Source organism: Triticum urartu, chromosome 6 (assembly GCF_003073215.2).
Source record: "Triticum urartu cultivar G1812 chromosome 6, Tu2.1, whole genome shotgun sequence".
NCBI lineage: Eukaryota > Viridiplantae > Streptophyta > Magnoliopsida > Poales > Poaceae > Triticum > Triticum urartu.
Genome location: NC_053027.1, coordinates 200,788,473 through 200,811,192, shown reverse-complemented (window position 1 = coordinate 200,811,192; position 22,720 = coordinate 200,788,473). Strand labels below are relative to the sequence as shown.

Genomic DNA, 22,720 nt, shown 5'->3' with positions numbered 1-22,720 from the left:
TCCTCACCACGTCCCCACACACATACGTAACACATAAACCGGTGGAGAGAAAACCAAACAGACCCAATGAAACCTAAGCATGTCCTCCCCCACCGCACCCCTATCCTCGCCTCTTTCCTTCCCTGCCTGCTGCCCTCCCTACGGCAGCTCCTCTGCTTCGGCCCGGCCCTCCATGTATGTGCCGCCGCGCCCCCACTCACCCCCGTCGTCGCGGCCACAGGGCCTCGCCTCGCCCGCCCCGCCCAATGCCGACGCTGATTCCGGCACCACGCACCCACGGCACGACGCCACGCCTCGCTCGCCTTCGTCGAGGCCGTGCGATGCAGCCCAAGCACGGTGTGTCTCGGCCTTGGCCAACGCGCTCGGCCATGACTAGCAGCGACTCATGAAGCGCTTGGGCACACGGGCTGCGGTCAAGCGGCGGTAGCGTCGCAGGGGCCATGTGGAAGCCGGGATGAGGACGGACACTTCCAGATCAGGTGCTCGCACCTGATCTTGATTTCTGTGGTCGTGGCGGTTGAAGATTGAGCATTGGACGGATGCATCTAGATCAGGTGCGAGCCGACCATGGCCTCATGTTCTTCTCTTGATTTGTGTTGCCATGGTGACGTACATGTCTAATATCTTGTCATTGCTCTACTCAGACCTGTCCTATATGGCCGAGCAAGATCGAGGACGACTGCCGATAATGTTCTCCTCGTGTGCAAGCTCCGCACTGCACTGAAGCATCCGACACATGGTGAGATATCTTTTGAGCGTTTAAAAAAAGTGCATTATCCTTTCTCATCCAACAATTTTTTTCCCCGCTGATTTGTGACCTCCTAATGAACATGAAGATTCATATGCTACCTAGAACACATTCTATACTTGGAAGCAATATTTTCTGATATACTATCTGATGAAATTTTATTTTCGGAGATGTTCATTCATGGTTTTGATGACCTCTTGATTCATGTCATTAGTAGTTATTTTGACAAAACAAAGATTGTTTTCGGCACTTTTTAGATAGGCAATATTCCTACCGGAAGACTTGGGCAATATACAACATGTTCTGTGGGCTTGAAGCAAATATATAACATGATATGTCACATACTTTCTTGCTAAGTTACAAGAATAGTTGCGGATGCCATCCAATTTGTTACATAGATTTCTATTTATTTATTTTGCACTGATATTTTTGTAGTGTGATGATATAAAGAAGAAGGAATGTACATTTTAGGGGGTTTGCTACGTGTTACATATATCTTACTCACTAACAGTTAGTCAGCATATATTCCAGTAATGAGAAATGGCACAATCATCTCGTGCCATTTCGTGGAAGCAGTAGAAGTAACATCTATGCTATGAAGTAGAACACTAATCAGTTCAATAAACATGCACTCATATACGAGTGAACAATAGCATGATATAACTCAAGTTCATGGTAGGTAAACCTTCTGCCTTATGTACGTGCATATCCCTTTTAACATTGGTATCACATGTTGTATTCTATGTCAACAATCCATGTTGATGTTAATAGTTTTGAGAGCTAGTTTGAGCCAATCAAGCATATTTTTAAATATTTCAAGCTCAGTTGGAGCCCAATGTTATTTTTGGAGCACGAGGAAGTGGAGGTCGCGAATGGCCGCCCCATTTGGTGGGTGTGGGATGTGTGCCAAGCCTTGTAGCGGAGCTGCCGCACAGTTTTTTGCGGGACAGGTGAGGGAGACGAGACAAGCGAAGACGAGGAGAGGTGGCAAGCCCCACGGTGGCAGAGACGATGGGGTGTGATCCACTCGTGCTAGCTGTTGTCGCTGAGCTAACTTTGTTGTTAGTGTTACAGAGTGGCTACTGATTGCGGATGGTTTTGTTGTTGGTAGAAATGAGAGCGGAGGGACAGATGAGGGTTGCGGCTACTGAGCAGGCTGCTGGTTCAGTTGGATTGAGAGTAATTTTGAGACTGAGAATGAGAAGAGAATGGGAGAGACAGGGATAGGGAGAGATTGAGAGAGTGAATTGTTCTGTTGCGCATCCTGCTTTTGAGAGAGCGAATTGAGAGGGGGGAGGGTACGAAGGAGATACAGCTAAAAAATACCTCTGTCATATCACTGTGTCATCCATCATATCTATATTGACCCTTACCGTTCAGATGATTGTTGATTATGATATATAATGATAAAAAGCAAACGCCTGTATACTCAATTTATCCATTCAAGGACAGGTTCAAGACATGAAGACTGCCTGTTTACAAAGATAATAAAATTCAGATGGTGCTGCAGTTCATGTTTAAATTGGATGAGTATGTGAAGATTAGTGACATTTTCTTACGAGCACCTACAATGTTTGCATAAAATGTTTTCTTAGGGCTGGTCGATTCTTTTGATTGTTGCTACCATAGTGCAGATGTCTATCACCACAAATTGCCATATGTTTTTCAACGGTACATGAGCTGTGAGTTGCCCTATTATTTTAAGAGTTCATAAGATGGGTTGATTGTGAGACTCTAAATACATGATGCATTGTCTTCCAAAATTTATATTACTATCCATCGAAGTGTTCTTATACGTTAGTATCTTAACATAAATATTTTTGTGATTAAAAATTGCAGCTTATTCCTTTGAATGATCTGAGAAATATATTTGGATCAGGGAAGCATGAAGCACAAGCAATCATCTCAGATATCGAATCTCAAGCATACAGAAATAGGCTTGCAAAATTCTTTAGTACTGATTTAGTTGTTGCTCCTAACAAAGCCTCCAAAATCTCTGCGAAGAGTTATAGTATGATCCTGAACTTGCGAGCAAGATGCATAAAGGTACCACCCTGACACCTGTTTTTATTCCATCATTAGTTTTACAGCATAGTTTTATATTAGCTAGAAATTTAGTCCTGCTCCTGCTAGCAAGATGTGTACCGTATAAGCTACAGTTTGAAGGTTATAATCCTTTTGTTTCCAGACTGAAAGCTATTATTATCGGTCCAAATTTATTTTGTGAAGATGTTTTATACATGGCGTTCAAATCCTAGCACTCTGAAATGAACTATTGTCAATGCATATCAAATGGTGCTACCGCATCCGTCCTACTCTGTTCCCTTTAGTGGGTGCAAACCTTTGTTTATGTTTTAACTATATATATTTGCCTATCAACTGATTTTTCGCTATCCTATTTTGTTCCTGCCAAAGGTTCTTCTGTTCTATATATTTGTGCAGTTTTCATGTTAAGTGGAAGGGTTTTTATCATTTATGCCATCGGTTGTCTCCCACTACTCAGTTTTGCCACTAGGAATTTCAACCGCTCAAAAATGCCATCGTTGTGTTAGACATATGTTCAAAAATGCCACTGGACACCATTATTGTGATCTCAAATCTCTTTTGCCATGTTATAATGACATAAATACCTATGAACCAGCATGCCAGCTCTCCTTCTATCTTACTACAATAAAGTGTGGGGCCCACTTGATCCCAACGATGTTCTTATTTTTCTATAAAATTATTCGCTTGGTTACTCCTGACAAGTGGGGCCACACTTATCATTGTGAGATAGAGAGAACTGACATGTGGGTCTAGGCTTATTTTTGTCATATAACATGGTCAATGAGTTTGATGTGAAAATAACGATGTCTAATGGCATTTTTGAGGAAACATCTAACGGAACGATGGCATTTTTGAGCAAACATCTCACGGATCGATGGCATTTTTTAGTAGTTGTAACTTCTAATGGCAAAACTGAGTAGTGGGACACAACTAGTGGCAAAAATGATAAAAACCCTAAGTGGAAAGTACTAAAGTACCAATGTTATCTATCCTAGCTGCACCAAACTACAATTTTCTTGTTTTATTAATATGAGGTATAAGAAAGTGCAGCGGTCATGGCTTGTACTCATGCTTGAGGATATTTTGGTTAGGCTCCTGGACTGCCGCGTGGTCACAGTGAAGATGTGACACTTGTGGTTATCTTTATGTGGCATTGATGGTCAGAGAAACAAAACAAAGCTGGAGTGTGGTAATAGCCAGGGACATGTACCCAACTGTGATGTCACCTTGGCCATGCCCTTCTTTGTGAACTATTATGTATGAAATATCCAGAAAAAGCTTATCAAGACTATTGATAGTGCTTCTCTACTGCTCGAGTAAGGTAGTAAACGGTGAGATGAACGCCGCCCATGTTGTCGTCTCAGCCATGTACGCCACTCTTAACTGAATATCAAGTCTGTGATGTCACCTTGGCCATGCCCTTCTTTGTGAACTATTATGTATGAAATATCCAGAAAAAGCTTATCAAGACTATTGATAGTGCTTCTCTACTGCTCGAGTAAGGTAGTAAACGGTGAGATGAACGCCGCCCATGTTGTCGTCTCAGCCATGTACGCCACTCTTAACTGAATATCAAGTCTGTGATGTCACCTTGGCCATGCCCTTCTTTGTGAACTATTATGTATGAAATATCCAGAAAAAGCTTATCAAGACTATTGATAGTGCTTCTCTACTGCTCGAGTAAGGTAGTAAACGGTGAGATGAACGCCGCCCATGTTGTCGTCTCAGCCATGTACGCCACTCTTAACTGAATATCAAGTCTGAAAGATTCAAAACGCTTATTGAGATATTGATATTGCTTCTCTACTAATCGAAGATGGACATAATCTAAGGATGGGATCCACTCGCCTCAAGAAGGACGATGACCACAACGAGGTATATATACCATCTGTGCTCATACCGTTTTATTACATTTACACCTTCTTATTCATGTGTAATTATCATAAAACTAGCTGGAGCAATTTAGTCGTGTTTTGACGGGATGAATGATAACAGGAGTACCTTAGGACCAGTCATTTTTATACATAGCTTTTCAGTTAGAGAAGTGCATCAGCTAAGAATTACAACCTTTCTTGTGCTATGGATGAAGGTTCGACAAAAAAATAGCACAAAGCCAAACAAAGATCAGCATTAACTCAATCTTAATACAAGTATTTTCATGAAAAACAGTACCACCATTGAACTGAAGGAGCCAGGGTGCAGGCGTTCCTTGAGATATTTCCAGTGGCCCCGCAGCCGAAGAAGCCGAAGTGGGTGGTAAGGAACGGGTGCTGTAAGCTAGACAAGGGGCCAAAATATGTTTCCACTGTAGGCACATGTTGGTAGCAGATAAAGTGTGCGAAAAAGCACTCGAAGGCCATTACCTTCAGTTTTAGTAAGAGGGAAACAATTGTGTAGAATGTCCTCTTGTTTGATCTGATATATGCCCAAGAGATTAGCAGTCCTTGATTTGATTATGTGCCAATCATTAAAGCAAACAAGGAGTGAAGTATTAGGAGAACTTCACCTTTTGAGCACCAAGGATGTCTCATTGATTACAATGTTGATCAGGTTGCTTAGAAGAGATATGAGCAGAAGTATTATCATTTGTGAATACTCTTTTCGAGTGAGATGAGCAGCAGTAGCAAGATAGATAATAATGTTAAAGTATCTTATTATTTTGAATTTTGAATTTTTTGTGATAGAGCAGGCATTTATTTCGATATGATTTAACTGTTAATAATATTTTGTGACTTCAAACTTTTTGGTAAAATTTACTCATTTTATATGTAAGTTAATAACTATGGATCATGCCTGTAATTTATGATCAAAATTTCCTAAATTATGATGAAGGTGTGACATACATCTGTTGGTGCTTATGAAGTGTACAACACATGTACCATGAAAGGGGGTACTAAGTCGTGGATATACTGTACTTCCCCCATTTTCAAAATACAAGTTGTACTTAGCTTTTCTAAATTTATACTTTGCCTATAATTTTTCTTAAAAAAATTAGTTGGTGGTTACAAAACATAATCATATGAAAGCGAGCTTGAATAGAAATCTACTCCCTCTGTTCCTAAATATAAGTCTTTTTAGAGATTTCAATGCGGACTACACGGAGCAAAATGAGTGAATGTACACTTTAAAATATGTCTATATACATCCTTACGTAGTCCTTACTAAAATCTCTAAAAGACTTATATTTAGGAACGGAGGAAGTAGCTATGTCTATATTATGTAATATAAACTACTTGTGCACATTATTTGATTAATTATATGGCAAATTACACCTCGTAGTTTCGAATGGAGGCATTATTAATTTTTCAATACTCTTCTCTTGTTAGAGAAATGTTATGTTTGTCGCAGTCTAATAACGGTTGAAAAAAGGGGTCCGCGATGGTATGGTGAGATGACAGACTTTTGAAAGGTGATACGACGGACTTTGAACTGACAATAACACTAGAGCAAGGGTTGCTGATGAGAACGACTACTAAATTAAATAATAAAATATGAAAAGAGGGAATGCTCAACTGACTAAACACCAAAAAAGAGATCAAAAGAAATCGTTAAAAGTTTATAATTTGTGGCAGTGTAAGATTTTGAAAATAGTGATTGGGCATGGGAAAATGCCCTTTGGAACATGGTGGTAATTATACCTGATACCTGATTTTATTTTTAAACAATTCAAAAAAGTCAATCATTTAAAAAACCCAACAAACTTGAGTTGTCGTTTCTGTTGTACAAAAATATTCTGCAATGAAATACCCTTCGGCAAAAATGACAAATATTCTGACAATAGTATGAACAGTACCTCATGTATAGTGACAAATTTGTTTTTTCGTCCACAACAACATGGAAGTCATTTCTTCGCGAAAGATTTTAGACGAGTGCAACAACAAATCTACTTTGTTCGCAAAAAAAATTCAGATTTTTTTATTTTCTTACAAACAACTATTTTTTTAAAATTCGGGTGTAATTACATCCGAGAGTCAAACGTTCCTGTCCTTGGTCATGGTGGCAAGAATGAAGGTGGAGGGGATGGAGGGGGTAAAGAGACAGATGTCACTTTTGTATTCCTACAATGAAAGGGCGGCTAAGTAGACACGATGATTACCAAGTTGAAAATGAATTATGAATGGGAGAGAAAATTAGTTGATGCTAGGTGAATGAAAAAAAAAGTCACATATTCAAAGCACATTCTAAATTATTTCGTCACTTTGTTATTCCACTATTCCATGGCAATGCGTAGGTGGTGAGAAGCCATGGTGGGGAGAGATGCGGCGGCTAGGCCGTGGCGGGGAGAGTAGGCCGGGGGAATGAGATGTGAGTGTGAGCAATGTGTCATGGGGTGAGAGAGTGAATAGCTTTTTTAATCAAGAAAAAAATGGAGCTGTTGTTTGCTTTTTTAGGTAAAGGCGATTGTTTGCTATGAGAGAAATATGACATACTTTTTTATAGCAAATAATATTACATACACTAACAAGTCATTTCTTGATAATAATTACCAACAAATGATTTACAGGTAAGCCTACACTTTATTGAAACTTAGATGTGAACTACTCTACTAAAAAGTGTGATGCAAATCACTCTGGTTAAAAAGGTCACATGCTCGCATCTAGCAGCTGACCAATGAATATATATTGTATATGAGTTTTTCATTTATTATATGTTTATATTTTCACTTTTGTGGATCATAGATAAAAACTGAAGTCTTCGGATGATACTTTGAAATGTTGACTAACAAAGCCATTGACGTAACTATGATGAACTGAACTAAAACCTCATCGAGTTTTACACAACCAGATGAGATGCATACTGAAAGGATCGATATGGTTGACTAGAGGAGGGGGGGGGGTGAATAGGCAACTAACAATTTTTAGCTTTTCTTTAGCAATTTAAACTTTGCATCAAAATAGGTTGTCTAGATATGCAACTAGATGAACAACCTATATGATGCAACACGAATAGGAACACAAGCAAGCAAGATATATGAAACAAATAAGCTACACAAGTAAAGGCACGAGATAACCAAAAGTGGAGACGGTGGAGACGAGGATGTGTTGCCGAAGTTCCTTCCCTTTGAGAGGAAGTACGTCTCCGTTGGAGCGGTGTGGAGGCACAATGCTCCCCAAGAAGCCACTAGGGCCATCGTAATCTCCTCACGCCCTCACACAATGCGAGATGCATTGATTCCACTATTGGTGCCCTTGGAGGCGGCGGCTGAATCTTTACAAACGAGGTTGGGGCAATCTCCACAACTCAATTGGAGGCTCCCAACGAGACCACGAAGCTTCACCACAATGGACTATGGCTTCGCGGTGACCTCAACCGTCTAGGATGCTCAAACACCCAAGAGTAACAAGATCCGCAAGGGATTAGTGGGGGGAATCAAATATCTCTCGGTGGAAGTATAGATCGGGGCCTTCTCAACCACTTCCGAGCAAATCAACAAGTTTGGTTGGCTAGGGAGTGAGATCGGGCGAAAATGGAGCTTGGAGCAATAAAGGAGATTTAATGGTGGAAGAGGTAAGTCAAAGGAAGGGAAGAAGACACCCTTTTATAGTGGGGGGAACAATCCAACCGTTACCCCCCACTCAACCCCGCAGAGAGCGGTACTACCGCGGAGGCAGGGCGGTACTACCGCTCATAAGCGGTACTACCGCTCCCCCTCAGCGGTACTGCCGCGCTAGAAGAGAAGGGGCTGGGGCTGGGACCCAGAGCGGTACTACCGCGGAGGCAGGGCGGTACTACCGCTCACAAGCGGCACTACCGCCACTACTACCGCAGCTAGTACCGCAAAACCCGACACGAGAAAATGCGCCCTCGAGTCGAGGCGGTAAGAGCAAGGAGTCGCAGCGGTACTGCGGCTGAGGCCATCAAGCGGTATTACCGCTCCGAGGAGCGGTACTACCGCTTACTGACGTACTACCGCAGTACTGTAGCTAGTGCCGTAAGGCCCAGACACGAGAAAGAGCGCACTAGGGTCGAGGCGGTAGGAGCACGGAGCCGCAGTGGTACTGCAGCTGAGGCCATCAAGCGGTACTACCGCTCCGAGGAGTGGTACTGCCGCTTAGTGAGCCTTAGCGGTACTACCGCTGTGGCCTGCGGTACTACCGCTGGGTCCAGGAAAAGACACACAGGGAAGAAAAGAGAAGCTCCAGTGAGGTGGAAAGAAACGGTGGGTGTGAGAAGGACGTGTACGTGTTGATTCCACCCAAACCATACCGAAGCAGATCCCCTCTTGATAGAACGGTGACTACTACGAAACTTAGTCCACCAACAAAGTCATGAAAGAAGCTACACCGTCTTGAGTAGAGCGCCGAGGGGAAATAATCGTTCCGTGCCGAAGGATGAATATCTGAAAGAACTCAAAGCACCCGATTAGTCCGCAAATGCATTGTCATCAATCACCAAAACACCGTAGGGATAAATATGCCCTTACAATCTCCCCCTTTTTGGTGGATTGATGACAATACGGGATTTGCACAGAAAAGAGTAATGACATAGAATGCAAGAGAACCCATTCCTCTAAAAAATAGACAGGCTCCCCCTAGATGTTGTGCACACTAGATAAGTGCTTTGGACTGCACGGCACACATACTAGGATCACGGCTCCCCCTATATTTTAGAGACCAACAACCTAAGCAAGATATATGAGAACAACATATATGATAGGATAAGCATGCAAGCTATAAGATACCGAGGTGCATAACACATAGATAAGATAACAAAGGTAGCATATGTCTTACACCATATGTCTGGAACTTAGGTCTCACAAGCACAAAACCAAACAAAACCAACAACGAGAAAGCAAACGAACGACACAAAGACACACTCGCAAACACAAATCCCTAAACTCTCTCCCCCTTTGGCATCGAGACACCAAAAAGGGCAGAGAGGGACACTACGACTCCAGGTGATGGGCGAGGAAGGTCATGAACATCACATCTCTGCATCTTCATCGTGGGTTGAAAAATGCTCGGCATCGGAGTCGGTCCAGTGACAGTTCTGATGAATCCAGTCCTCCTCTTCAGTGATCTGTCCCTCAGACCCACTGACAACTGTGGCTCCCAACTGACGCATGATCTCCTTGTGGCGCATCCTGGCATTCTTCTCCGCCACATGAGTCATGTACTGACCATGGGACTCCATGCAGAAGAGCTTCTTCATTTTGCGCTTGAGCTTCTGGGCCCAAGATGGTTCTGCACTGGAGTGGCTAAAGTCCTCATCGTGGGCATCAGGAGCAGCCTCACCCTCAGTTCCCATGGCAGCAGCAGCAGCAGACGGGCCTCCCGTGGCAGCAGTAGCAGAAGGACCCCCTGTGTGAGGCGCTGACCAGTTGTCCTTCTTCCTCAGACGCTTGATCTCATGGGACACCAACTCTCCAGTTTCTAGCAGCACTCTGGGATAAGTCTGTGCCCAGGCCCTCTCAATGAGCCTCATGATGAAGGGACCATAGATAGGACACTTGCGCTCAGACACGGCAGATACAAGTTCAGACCACATGACATGAGAGATATCCAGGCTCTCTCCAGTGTTTGCTTCCTTCTCATGCTGACAGAAAAGGAGCATGTCCACGAGGTAGGAGTGAACCTGATCCAGATTCCCAATGCGAGGGAAGAGAGTCTCACGGAATATGCGATGAAGAATGTCCAGATACGGACATAGCTCGTAGGTCTTCTTCTCAGTGACAGGGTGAACCTTCACAGTGCAGTAGGGCCAAAGGGCTTGCTTGTGGGTGGAAGTAACATGGCGGTGAGGACGGAAACCGACAGGAGTCTCAAGCCCGTTATCCACCACATCAAGTAACTCCATGAACGCCCGCCACTTGACAGAAAGCCGCTTGCCATTGGTCATCCAAGTCAGAGTCCTGTCGCTATCTGTTCCAAGATGGACGGTGGCATAGAATTGAGCCAACAAATCCGCATCGAAATCCTTGTTGAACTGCATGATCCTGAGAATGTTCAGCTGAGTGCACATCTGAAAGGCTTCTCCAAAGTACTCTGTATCCTTCTCCATAGCATCAGTGTCAATGGAGCGAACATCAACATAGAGGTTCTTCTTGGCCTTGATCACATAAAAGTAGATGGCAAACTGAAAACGGTTCCAGAACGGACGGTTGACCAAAGTGGGTTCTTGGTCCACCGTATAGGGGTTGCGGCGACGCTTCTCCCAAAACTCCTTGCTGTTCATCTCAGTCACAGCCTTCCCTTTTGGCTTGTTGGCGGCTCGCTTCGATTGCTGAGGAGGTGGAGGAACACTTGCAGAAGCACTTGCTGGAGGCGGTTGGGTGCTCGAGAAACCACGGGCAGGCTCTGAGGTCCGGTAGCGTTTGGAGGTGGCACGCCCGGGGTTGATACGGTGACCTTGCTGCTCGGAAATGTCATCACCTGGAGCCAAACACAACAAGACGCAAAACAACCAGAAGAAACGAGCATAAGCCAATGAACACAACAAAAAGATCAAGGTAAGCCAGGAGAATGATGGAAATTGGCCTGCAGCGGTAGTACCGTGACCTGCCTGCGGTAGTACCGCCCCGAGCGGTAGTACCGCTCTCGGTCAAGCGGTAGTACCGCTCCAAAGGGAGCGGTAGTACGGCGTGAGGCGGATAAACAGCAGTTTCATAGCACGAGGCGGTGAAACAGTGGTTTCCTACTACCGTGGACAGATCCGGCACTACCGGCCTACCAAATTCAAAAATAATCCTACCAAACATCAATCTAGATGATCTAGTTGCCTTCTCCAACCAACTCAAGCCTAGATTTAGCCAAAAATCTAGAGATGCAACCACCATTGCCCCTAAGCACAAGATCTAAAAGCAAGACCAAAAGAGAGAAGGAACGGGGGCAATACCGGCATCCATGGCAAGAGGACGAGGTGGGGATTGACTCCACCGAAGGAAATGGAGAGGAACGCCCCAGAGGAGGAGATCCACCGGAGCCCTTCCGCGGCGGAACGGTGCTGGAGAGAGGGAGAGGCACGAGGGGGCGAGCGAATGGGTATGGGGGAGAAGAAACCTCCCCCTGCCCCGATAAAAACCCCTGGCCCCGCCCCGCAGCGGTAGTACCGCGCTGGGGAGCGGTAGTACCGCTCATAAGCGGTAGTACCGCACTGGTGTGGCCGTAGTACTGCTTACCACGGTAGTACCGTCCATCACCAGCAGTAGTACCGCTTATCAGCGGTAGTACCGCTCGCCAGCAGCGGCAGTACCGCCCAGCACACCGCGGCAACTAGACTACATGGCTTAGCTAAAAAAACAGAAAACCCGCAACGAAAAGCAAAAGAACATACCAGCAAGAGGCCAAGAAACCCCTCTTCAAGAGAGCGCGGTGGCCGAAGCCACCTATGTTTGAGTCAAGAGGTATGGCGCCGCGAAGATTTTAACCTTGGGCCCATGACCAAAACTCGTCTTTTAAGCACACGTGCCATCAACAATGGCTAAAGAGAAAGACTTGATCAATTTATGCATAATGGGGGGAGGGAGAGTTCATTGAGAGAACAACACTCCCCCTATGTCCATGCCTACACCTAAACTAGACAACAAATTGAGTGTGGTAGGGTGTGCACGGGTTCAAGCAACATTGCTCGAATCAATGATATTTAGCTCATGCCTTAACTCGCGAAATCTTGCTTCATCCAAGGGCTTCGTGAAAATATCTGCAAGGTTGTCATGAGTGTTGACATAGTTGAGCTCGATCTCTCCTCGCCTAATGTGATCCCGGATGAAGTGATACCGAATCTCAATATGCTTCGTCTTGAAGTGTTGCACCGGGTTGAGAGAAATCTTGATGGCACTTTCATTGTCACACCAAAGAGGCACTTTGTCACAAGTGACACCGTAATCCTTTAAAGTTTGCCTCATCCATAAGAGTTGTGCACAACAACTACCGGCTGCAACATACTCCGCTTCGGTGGACGAGAGAGACACACAACTTTGCTTTTTGGAAGACCAACTTACCAACGAGCAACCAAGGAATTGGCATCCTCCGGAAGTGGACTTCCTATCCACTTTGTCTCCCGCCCAATCGGAATCCGAGTACCCTACAAGCTTGAAGTTTGATCCTCTTGGGTACCATAAGCCAAAGTTTGGGGTATGAGCCAAATATCAAAAGATTCGTTTGACGGCCACATAGTGACTTTCCTTAGGTGCGGCTTGAAACCGTGCACAAATTCCCACACTCAACATGATGTCCGGTCTAGATGCACAAAGGTAAAGCAAGGATTCAATCATGGAACGATATACCTTTTGATCCACCACTTTACCATTGGGATCTAGATCAAGTTGGCACTTGGTGGGCATTGGGGTGGAAGCCGGCTTGACGTCACTTAGCTTGAATCTCTTGAGCATGTCTTGAGTGTATTTGGATTGATTGATGAAGGTTCCTTCTCTTCTTTGCTTCACTTCGAACCCTAGAAAGAACTTCAACTCCCCCATGGAGGACATCTCGAACTTTGAGGTCATGAGAGCGGCAAATTCCTCATTGAAAGCTTTGTTAGGAGAACCAAAGATAATATCATCAACATATAATTGGCACACAAACAACTCCCCTTTGACCTTCTTAGTAAAAAGAGTGGGGTCGATTATCCCAACTTCAAACCACGGTCTTGTAACAACTCGGTAAGGTGGTCATACCACGCACGTGGGGCTTGTTTAAGGCCATAGAGTGCCTTATCGAGTTGGATACACATGATCGGGAAAGTAGGGATCCTCGAACCCGGGGGGTTGCTTGACGTACACCAATTCATTAATGGGACCATTAAGAAAAGCACTCTTCACATCCATTTGATGTAACTTAAAGTTATGATGAGAAGCATATGCAATCAACATGCGAATGGATTCAAGACGAGCAACGGGAGCAAAGGTTTCACCGTAGTCGATACCCTCGACTTGGGAGTAGCCTTGTGCTACCAAACGAGCCTTGTTGCGAATGATAATCCCATGGGCATCTTGCTTGTTCTTGAATATCCACTTGGTTCCAATGACATTGTGGTTCCCCGTTGGCCTTGGCACCAATCTCCACACTTTGTTGCGCTCGAAGTTGTTGAGTTCTTCATGCATGGCATTGAGCCAATCCGGATCTTCGAGCGCCTCATAGACCTTGTGAGGTTCCACACAAGAGACAAACGCGTGATGCTCACAATAATTTGCTAATTGTCTCCGAGTGCTTACCCCCTTTCTTAAGCTTCCAAGCACATTCGTCATGAGATGATCCTTGATGGAGAGCTTGGAAGCAACTTTGGCGGCACGACGCTCTAATTCCTCCTCGTTGGTGAGTTGAGGAGCGGTTACTTGATCATCTTGAGCGTCGTCATGAACTTGTTCTTGGTTTTGAACTTGCTCGGGGGAGAGAACTTGACCTTGGGCATCACTTGGTGTGTCAACACCGTCTTGAGTATGATCTTGCCCTAGGTCTCGTTCATGAGGTTGAGGGCCTTCACTTTGTTCTTCAGAAGCGTGTGGGCCTTGGGTTGGTGATGGCTCCACTTGAGTGGAGCAATGTCCTTCTCCTTCGGCCACAAGGGGTTCCTCAATGGGTAGGATGAAACCAACACCCATTCTTCTTATGGCTTGAGGAGGAATTTCATCACCTACATCACAAGTGCCACTTTGCTCCACTTGGGAGCCGTTATTCTCATCAAACTCCACGTTACACGTCTCCTCAATAAGTCCCGTGGATTTATTGAGGACACGGTAAGCATGAGAGTTTGTAGCATAACCAACAAATATGCCCTCATAAGCTCTAGCCTCAAATTTAGACAACCGAACACCTTTCTTGAGAATGAAACACTTACACCCGAATACCCGGAAGTACTTGAGGTTGGGCTTGTTACCGGTGAGTATCTCATAAGGAGTCTTGTTCAAACCCTTGCGGAGGTAGAGCCGATTTGATGCATGACACGCGGTGTTGATGGCTTCGGCCCAAAAGTTGTACGGAGACTTGAACTCCGCCATCATGGTCCTTGCCGCATCCATCAACGTCCGGTTCTTCCTTTCCGCAACACCGTTTTGTTGAGGGGTGTATGGTGCGGAGTATTGATGCTTGATTCCCTCATCACTAAGAAATTCATCCAAGGTGTAGTTCTTGAACTCGGTGCCGTTGTCACTTCTTATTGTCAAGATCTTTGCATTGTGTTGACGTTGTGCTTCATTGGCAAAGTCAATGACGGTTTGTTGGGTCTCGCTCTTCCTCTTGAAGAAATACACCCACGTGTACCTTGAGTAGTCATCCACAATCACCAAGCAATACTTTCTACCTCCAAGACTATCGAAGGATGGAGGCCCAAAGAGATCCATGTGAAGGAGCTCCAAAGGCCTCTTTGAATAAATGATAGTCGTGGGAGGGTGAGCCTTCTCATGTAGCTTTCCTTCGATACAGGCACTGCAAGCACGATCTTTAGCAAAACTAACATTCGTTAGTCCACGGACATGGTCCCCCTTTAGGAGACTTTGCAAAGATCTCATATTGACATGGGCTAAACGGTGATGCCAAAGCCATCCCACATCAACTTTAGCCATTAGGCATGTCGCGGTCTTAGTGGGTCGCTCCGAAAAGTTAATCACATATAGACCGTTCTTGATATGCCCAACAAAAGCTACTTTAAGAGTCTTGCTCCACAAGAGGGCCACGGTATCAATGTCAAAGAAAGTGGCAAAGCCCATGATTGCAAGTTGACGAACGGAAAGTAAATTGTATGCAAGGGACTCAACAAGCATGACCTTCTCGATCGTGAGATCATGAGAGATTACCACCTTGCCAAGTCCCAATACCTTAGAGGATGAGGCGTCACCCCACTCGACATTGGTGGGCATAGATGGAACTTTGTGCACGTCCACCACCAAGTCCTTGCTTCCGGTCATATGATTTGTAGCCCCGCTATCGAGCAACCATGATCCAGTACCGGAAGCAAACACCTACAAGAGATCAATGCTTGGTTTTAGGTACCCTTCTTGTAATGGGTCCTTTGATGTTAGTAACAAGGGTCTTAGGAACCCAAATAGACCATTCAATGTGCTCATGACGAGAACCAACAAATTTGGCATAAACATGCCCATCACTAGCTCGGCATAACACATAAGAAGGATTAAAATCGCCGGATTTGTTGGGAGAGGGGACATTGCCCTTCTTGACTTTGTTCTTCTTCTTCTCCTCGGGGACACTCTCTCCCGCCCTCACAAAGGTTTGCATGAGGGGAGGAGGTCGTTTGGTATTGTCATTCTTCTTCTTGTTCTTGAAGTCGGGGACGTACCCAACCCCTTCCTTCGCCACACCTCCCTTTTGGTTGATTAAGAGATCGTTGAGGTTCTTCTTGCCTTGTATGCACGTCGCAAGACCTCTCTCAAGTTGCGCCTTTAACTTAGCATTTTCTTCAACAAGATGCATATGCTCATAACACGGGTTAGTAGCATTTGCATTATCAACCAAAACCATATGAGGAAAAGTTGCTTTTTCCATAGTTAGCTTCACTTGGAGTTGATCATGAGACTCCTTGAGACTAGCGTGAGTACCCTTCAAGGCCTTGTGGGCCTTGTCAAGTATTTCAAACTCCTCTCTGAGTCTAGCAAGATCAACCCCAAGTTTGGCCTTCTCGGAATTTAGCACACGAGAGACAACGAGGGCATGATTATAATCTTTCTCTAACTTAGCATGATCAACATTGTGTGACTCCTCAAGAGCCAAACGAAGACCACGCTCTTCCTCAAGAGCATTGGAAAGATCCGAAATCTCATCGGCATAGTCACGACTATGCCCTTCCATCTTCGAGATGGTGTCTTCGTGAGCCTCGATCATGTCATTGGCCTCACCAAGTTGTTCCAAGAGAGCAACAAAGTGCTTCTTGGATTTTCCCTTGAGTTTGCCCATAAAGGCCTCAAACTCGTTAGCCTCCACATTAGCTCCCTCAACTTCATTAATGCTATCCGATGGGGAAGGATGATTAATGATGGTAGTTTTGATGTTGGAGGTTACCTTGTTGGTGGCTTTAGCCATGAGGCACTTGGCGTTGATGCTCTCGTTGGGTGAGTCGAAGAGAGACACTCGTGACGTTGTTGCAATGGTGACGGAGGCCATGGCAACCGACTCATCATCTTCATCATCGTCATCATCCTCATTGTACTCTTCTTGCACAACCAAGGCCTTGGGAGGAGTCTTCTTGGTGAAGTTGTTCTTGTTGGGGAACGACTTGGCCTTGTCCTTTCGGATGAGTTTGCCACCATTGTCTTCCCTCTTCTCATACGGGCATTCCACAACGAAATGACTCACGTTACCGCAATTGTAGCAAGTCCTTACACGTTGCTTGCCCCTTGTGCCACTCGAGTTGTTTTTGCTAAAGTTGGGCCTCGAGTTTTTCTTGCTCCAAAATTGCCTTGAAGCAAGTGCCATGTGTTCATGATATGCATACTTTGTATCTTCGGGGTTGCTCTCCTCCTCTTCCTCTTCTTCTTCTTCCACGGTGAGCTTGGCCTTCAAAGCAAGGTTAGGCTTCTTTGCCCGTTGAGAACGGAGCACCGCATTGTCGGCGGTCTTGTCCAAAATATTCATGGCCACAAACTCATCCAACACCTCGCTTGAGGTCAAAGTGTGGAAGTCCGGTCTTTGGCAGATGATGGAGGACATGGCCTTGTGGTAGGGCATCATTGCCTTGAGGAATTTGCGCTTGATCCAATTGTCATCCGTGTCCTTGCTCCCGTGATCTCGTAGTGAGACCGCGAGTTTGGTGACTCTCCGATAAAGCTCATGAGGTTCTTCATCTTCCTTCATTGCAAACTCATCGGCCTCATCTTGTACCACTTCATAGTTGGAGCGTTGAATGCTTGCGCTTCCCCGGTAGAGAGACACGACACAATGCCATGCATCTTTGGCCAAGGAGAAGGGACGAAGATGAGGTAGGTCTTCGGGTGGAATTGCATCTTGAATGATGAAGAGAGCATTCTCATTGAATTGATTGTCCGCGGCTTCTCGAGGAGTGAAGTTGCTTGTATCATGTGGGTAGAAACCTTCTTCAATGATTCTCCAAAGGTTAGTGTTCACATGATTTAAATGACGTTTAAAGCGGTAAACCCAAGAATCAAAATCCTCATTTTTCACAATCTTAGGAGGAGGACCGGCATGATTCAAATGAGTAGAAGGAACCGGTCCACCATAAACAAGTGGTGGTTCCACATGGGCAAAGATGCCGGTGCCATTCTTGCCACTAGAAGAAGGAGCCTTTTCACTACTAGCTTCCCCCTTTTCGGGGATAGCATCCGACACCTTGTTGGCGGGATCCCCCACTTTCAACGGTGCGGTGGAGAGTTTAAGCCCCTCAAGAAATTTAGTAAACATGCTTTCAACTTCGGTCGTCATGGAGGTTTTCAATGTCTCCAAGGCTACATTGAACTCCTCACGAGAGACCGAAATTCCCCCATCGCCCGTAGACGAGATAGGATTCACACCGGAGTGTTCCTCCGCTCCGTCTACGGTATCAACCATACTCTTTGGACGGTAAAGTCCTTAATAAAGAGACGAGGCTCTGATACCAATTGAAAGGATCGATATGGTTGACTAGAGGGGGGGTGAATAGGCAACTAACAATTTTTAGCTTTTCTTTAGCAATTTAAACTTTGCATCAAAATAGGTTGTCTAGATATGCAACTAGATGAACAACCTATATGATGCAACATGAATAGGAACACAAGCAAGCAAGATATATGAAACAAATAAGCTACACAAGTAAAGGCACGAGATAACCAAAAGTGGAGACGGTGGAGACGAGGATGTGTTGCCGAAGTTCCTTCCCTTTGAGAGGAAGTACGTCTCCGTTGGAGCGGTGTGGAGGCACAATGCTCCCCAAGAAGCCACTAGGGCCACCGTAATCTCCTCACGCCCTCACACAATGCGAGATGCCGTGATTCCACTATTGGTGCCCTTGGAGGCGGCGACCGAACCTTTACAAACGAGGTTGGGGCAATCTCCACAACTCAATTGGAGGCTCCCAACGAGACCACGAAGCTTCACCACAATGGACTATGGCTTCGCGGTGACCTCAACCGTCTAGGATGCTCAAACACCCAAGAGTAACAAGATCCGCAAGGGATTAGTGGGGGGAATCAAATATCTCTCGGTGGAAGTGTAGATCGGGGCCTTCTCAACCACTTCCGAGCAAATCAACAAGTTTGGTTGGCTAGGGAGTGAGATCGGGCGAAAATGGAGCTTGGAGCAATAAAGGAGATTTAATGGTGGAAGAGGTAAGTCAAAGGAAGGGAAGAAGACACCCTTTTATAGTGGGGGGAACAATCCAACCGTTACCCCCCACTCAGCCCCGCAGAGAGCGGTACTACCGCAGAGGCAGGGCGGTACTACCGCTCATAAGCGGTACTACCGCTCCCCCTCAGCGGTACTGCCGCGCTAGAAGAGAAGGGGCTGGGGCTGGGACCCAGAGCGGTACTACCGCGGAGGCAGGGCGGTACTACCGCTCACAAGCGGCACTACCGCCACTACTACCGCAGCCAGTACTGCAAAACCCGACACGAGAAAATGCGCCCTCGAGTCGAGGCGGTAAGAGCAAGGAGCCGCAGCGGTACTGCGGCTGAGGCCATCAAGCGGTATTACCGCTCCGAGGAGCGGTACTACCGCTTACTGACGTACTACCGCAGTACTGCAGCTAGTGCCGTAAGGCCCAGACACGAGAAAGAGCGCACTAGGGTCGAGGCGGTAGGAGCACGGAGCCGCAGTGGTACTGCAGCTGAGGCCATCAAGCGGTACTACCGCTCCGAGGAGCGGTACTGCCGCTTAGTGAGCCTCAGCGGTACTACCGTTGTGGCCTGCGGTACTACCGCTGGGTCCAGGAAAAGACACACAGGGAAGAAAAGAGAAGCTCTAGTGAGGTGGAAAGAAACGGTGGGTGTGAGAAGGACGTGTACGTGTTGATTCCACCCAAACCATACCGAAGCAGATCCCCTCTTGATAGAACGGTGACTACTACGAAACTTAGTCCACCAACAAAGTCACGAAAGAAGCTACACCGTCTTGAGTAGAGCGCCGAGGGGAAATAATCGTTCCGTGCCGAAGGATGAATATCTGAAAGAACTCAAAGCACCCGATTAGTCCGCAAATGCATTGTCATCAATCACCAAAACACCGTAGGGATAAATATGCCCTTACACATACAAATAATTGTTTTTCTTTGTATATTTGTTGCACATGATAATACAAAAGGTGTAATATCTATCCAAGGCAATGTTGTTGGAAGGGGACAAAATTCACCGAGTCTTATATAGAAAAGGCCCGTGGCCACGCATGGGCTTTCTACTAGTGTTTTTAATGATTCACATAGCAAATAATAGATAATAACTCAACCACAACCTTTAACACACAACTATCATACATGTCCAAACAATTGTATTCAATAATACAAATGAATTACAAAAGGACTTTTAAAAGGATACATTACAAGTTATTACAAATATACAATTGGATTCAAAAGAAGCTACATTGACCATTATCCAAGTATTTCAAAAATGATCTTGATGAATAGTACATGGTTATTACAAGCGAATAAAGAAATTCTAAACTAATCTTAATCTTCTCCTGTTCTTCATTATCTTCTTCCAAAACCTGCAAAAGAATCATTAAACATGAACATATTTGGGTAAGGTTAAAATGTTGCTTTCCCAGAGGGAAATGCATTTACATACGAGCTGGTACCTAAGGAATCTGGAACTAGGCTAGATCCCCGAATCAGAGAAATTTCCAAAGGGTTGAGTAGCAACAACCAACTATAGGAACAAAGGAAGTGACCAAATGAATAGTGGAAATACCATATGCACAGTAGATGATCAGAACCTATGTGATAATCTAGCAGGAGGAGTAGCTGATCAAGTTAACCAAAGGCATATGTAAAAATGCAAGTAAAGGTCCATAACCTAATCCAATGTCCAACCCAATAGTAGAGGCATTAGTTCACAAATCTAACAACAACACAACAAAGGGAAAATGGTTAGCACTAGCTCAAGTATAGAAATTCACCAATTTAAAAGAACCCAACTTTAAATTTAGCTAAACCCAAAAGCCAAGTGTTAATTATCAATTCCACTTGTCCATTCCAAGTCAACAGGAACATTTTTCATGGAAAAACAAAGCCCACAATTATAGCCAAGTCACATGACAATAAGCAACCATTAGAGCAATCTTGCTAGAAGCGAAAAAAAGAATAATTAGATAATAATAAGAATAAGAATTCGAATCTTAATAAAAGGAAGGGTTTGAATAGCATCTCCTAATATTACCGAAAACTTTGTGAAAATACTTCTACGAGAAGGTTTTATTGAAAACGTTCGAAAACCATAGGGAAAGTAACAAATCTTTCTTGGCACGTGCCCCTGCTCCTGGTCACGAGTATCAACCCTTCTCAAGTATGGAGGTTAATACATGAGGGGATTGACAAATTGACGATGAACTTACCACAAATGCATGGAAGCCCAAGTGGATCCCGAGGAACGACTCGCTACGTCTGAATGTTTGTGTCCATGAGGACACACCCTTCGTTTGTTGGCGAGTTTTTTAAAGAGGAGCGTTCGGACTGGGACGAAGTAAAGCTGAACCATTTCTTTCTTCCTAATGATGTTGGTATTATTCGCAACATTTCGATAAGCATAAGAGACTAGATGGGCTTTTGGGCCTGTCACTTTGATTGTGAAGGAATTTCTTAGTTTGCACAACATATCACATCTGGTGGGATCTAGGGATCAGTGGGAGGCATGGCTTGAACGGAGGGCCTCTGGCTCGACTCATATGCCCAACAAGCAAAGATAAGGTACCAGAAAAGATCAAGCCTTCTCTTTGGGGATTAGCAAAGAGCTCATTGCCAACGACGAACGTACGATGTCACTCGAATATGGGCCCAGATAACAGGCGCACATTGTACGGGGAGGACTCTTGGATGCACTCTCTAATCGTTCGCAATGTTGCATAGTGTGTGTGGGAGTTGGTAGATGAGTGTCTAGTGGAGCACATAAGTATGTCGGCTAAGCAGTCCCCACGCGACTTCATCAATACCATGATTGATACCTTGAGACTAGAGGAACACGTGACATGCTTCGTTACCTTGTGGTCCATATTGTTTGCAAGATGTAAAGCTTTACATGAAGAGATCTACCAGCACCCTTTGTCGGTTCACCCATTTGTCCAGAGCTACATAAATAACATGGAACTGGTAGAACATAATAGCAGGGAAGAAAGCTTTCTACACCAACGGTGGTCGAGGAAAACTAGACTACCCCATTGATGGGAGTGATCAAAACTAAGGTCGATGCCGCGGTGGGGAAGAGCCGAAGAACCAATTCAGTAGCCGATGCTGTGAGAGATAGCAATGGAGCCTACAAAGGAGCCTTAACACCTGTTTTTGAGGGGTAGACAAAGCCAAAAATGCTTGAAGTCCTAGCTTGTAAAGAAGCTCTATGCCTCAGTGTGGAGATTGTCGCTCAAAAGATTTTGGTAGCCAGTGATTGTCAAGGAGCAGTTAGATTTCCAAAGAAAGGAATTAAGGGCGCTTATGCCCATATCACAAGTGAGATCAGAGAAGTTGCTCTTTTTTGTGAGTGTAGAGATAATCTTTGAAGGCCAATCGAGAAACACACTCTCATCAAGAGACTGCATGTATGCCTACCCCCCCCCCCCCCCCCCGAGGTGGTTCATCTGCTTGTAATCATATACTTTAATTTAGGAAGATGCTGATTTTTTTTAAATGTGTGTTCGTGTTATTCGAATTTCTCAAGTTTACAACTTCGTTAGAGCATCTACGGCTGAACTTGAGAAATCCGGTCTCTCAAACGCCCGCGGACGCGATTGGACGCGTCCGCAGGCACTAACCAATCACACCTCATACTTTGTGCTATGCATTCGACTCTCATATTTCATCCCCAGATGCATACAAACCGTGCAAAAGAAATTCTACGTACTACGCACA

General features: G+C 45.0%; 1 long non-coding RNA gene across 1 annotated transcript; it reads left to right on the top strand.

The window, feature by feature from the left end:
* Positions 1–32: 32 nt before the first annotated feature.
* LOC125512393 lies at positions 33–5,442 on the top strand. Its single transcript, XR_007285344.1, has 6 exons — positions 33–554; positions 645–739; positions 2,588–2,794; positions 3,886–4,526; positions 4,611–4,669; positions 4,964–5,442. It is a non-coding gene; the product is annotated as an uncharacterized LOC125512393 (long non-coding RNA).
* The last annotated feature ends 17,278 nt before the right edge of the window (positions 5,443–22,720 follow it).